The 2,500-nt window shown below is 24.8% G+C and overlaps 1 protein-coding gene across 3 annotated transcripts in view; it reads left to right on the forward strand.

The window, feature by feature from the left end:
* LOC124423096 (ras-related and estrogen-regulated growth inhibitor-like) overlaps nucleotides 1-2,500 on the forward strand; it is a 94,614-nt gene that overhangs the window by 91,565 nt on the left and 549 nt on the right. The window lies entirely within an intron of this gene.

The following is a 2,500-nucleotide window of genomic DNA, read 5'->3' on the forward strand; positions in this document are numbered from 1 at the left end:
CATATTATTATAAATATCCTGTGGTGTTACAGTCTCTCTCTCTCTCTCTCTCTCTCTCTCTCTCTCTCTCTCTCTCTCTCTCTTTTTCTTTCTCTCTTTTTCTTTTTATTTCTCTGACACAAACACATATATGCATTCTTTCTCTATTTTCTTCCCAAATTGTGTGTTTTGGAATATTACAGTAATATTATTTAATTTCAATTAATTTCGAAAGATTACAATAATATTATTAACATCATTCATTGTTTTTCTTTACTTATTAATTATAATTTGGTTATATCAATAAAATTTTTGATAATAATAATAGTAATATTATTCGTTTTTAATAATTAATAAAAGTATATTTATTAATGAGATTTTTTTTATTAATTATTTATTTTTAACAGCTCTCTCTCTCTCTCTCTCTCTCTCTCTTTCTCTTACGTTCTTTTTTTTCTCGCAACTCCTTTCCTCTTACACGTTTCGTAATATTATTGTAACATTTTCATTCGTCATTTTTTGATTTGACAATTATGAGATATATCAGTAATTTTTATAATAATAAAATGATATTTTAACAATAATAATAATAATAATAATAATAATAATAATAATAATAATAATAATAATAATAATAATAATTCCATTTTGTAATTATTAATATGCATATTTATATTAAGCACTTTTCTTTTTTTTTTCTTTTTCGCAATTATTTACATTTGTTTTCTCTCCCTTTCTTTTTCTTTCTTTTTGTTTTTTTTTTTTTTTATCTTTTTCTTATTATATAAATACTCTTGATTCAATTACATATGTGATCTACGTTAAATATCATCGAATCATTACAGGTACGTTAGTTGTTAAATCATTTGTACAGAACATCTCTCTTGTAATCGTGATCCCTTCGTGTTTTCTTTAATAACTTTATCTTCCCTTTTTTTCTCTCTCTCTCTCTCTTTCTCTATTTCTCGTCTATGGTAAACATTATAATACCTCGATCCTTGCCAATTTCAAAATCATATATTTCAATCGTCACGCGAACATTTTTCGAACCTTGAAAACTTCCTGCCACTATAGCTAGCATGTATGGTATCTATTTCGATGTCTGGATATCTTTTTTTTTTTGTTTTCTTTTATTTTTCGAACAACGAGAGAGAGAGAGAGAGAGAGAGAGAGAGAGAGAGAGAGAGAGAGAAGATGTCAGAAATAAAGTCGAAGATAAAGAGAAAGAGAAATGTATTTCTGGAAGTCTTCTGGAACATTTTATTTTCCTCGCCCTCCCTCCCATCCCCTTATCCTCCTTAACCCCTCTCCAATCTTTGCAGATCTACATTTTCTCGCATTCTTTTTTCTTAATTCGCCTTTGTTCAAAATTCTCCCAGCTATTTCGTTTGATTTCTTACCCGTGGACTGTTACTTTGTAAGAAACTAAAACGAACGACGAAAAGATTCAACGAACACTTTGACGAATCTCGTAAATATTTTATTCGCGAGGGAGGAGGATACGTCATACGGCGAGCGTTATAAATGTAAAAAAGAAAAGAAAAGAAAAGGAAAAAAAAAATAAATAAATAAATAAAATAAAATTATTACGTTCTTTTTTTGTCCCTTTTTTTTAATCATGTTTTCACCTGATCGCACGAGAAAGCAAAATAAAAATCGTCGTTTTTCTTTCTTTGTTCTTGTTTTTCCCTGTTTTTTTCATTTTTTTTTTTTTTTTTTTTACAAATGTTCAATATAACTCGATAGGTTTTTAATGTTGTCGCGTTCGTCGTTTTGTCCAAAATTAGATATATTTTTCTTTTGTATAGATATGTCTAATTACATGAACTCGTGTTTTTTTTTTTCTTTTTTTAATTTAATATAATCGATATATTCTAATTTTTTGAATCAAAATTCTTATTAATTATTGTGCGTTTTATTAGAAATTATGTGTCATTTTATTTACATCTAATAATAATATAAACTCGTCATTTATTTCAATTTAACATAATCGATATATCCATAATTTTTATTAACTTTTTTATTAATCATTAGACGTTCTATAAGAATTCATTTATTCTGATTGTATTTATACTAAATTATAAAAAATTAGAAATTCGTCTTTTAAATCGAAATATAATCGATATCGATGGAATTGTTAATTCGTCCAACGATTATAAGATATTTAATCTTAAATGATTTCTTTTAAATATATATATCTAATTGTAGAAAATATTATTTTTATAAAATTCGATACAATGAATAATAAATTCCTAAAATTTTCTTCAAAACAATATATCACGAATAGTGACTACGATATTATTACTTAGAAGAATCTTATTATTATCAATAAAAATAATTTATAAGAGTAAAAAAAAAAAAAAAAAAAAAAAAAAGAAGAAGAAAGAAATATATTCATCGAAGTATGAATTATATTGTTATTTAGAAAAAAATTTTTTTATTATTGTCTTTTTTCTTGTCTTCTTCTTTTCTCTTTTTAAATTGTATTTCGATCTAATAATCCGATCCAATAAAAAAAAAA

Source organism: Vespa crabro, chromosome 3 (assembly GCF_910589235.1).
Source record: "Vespa crabro chromosome 3, iyVesCrab1.2, whole genome shotgun sequence".
Taxonomy (NCBI): Eukaryota; Metazoa; Arthropoda; class Insecta; order Hymenoptera; family Vespidae; genus Vespa; species Vespa crabro.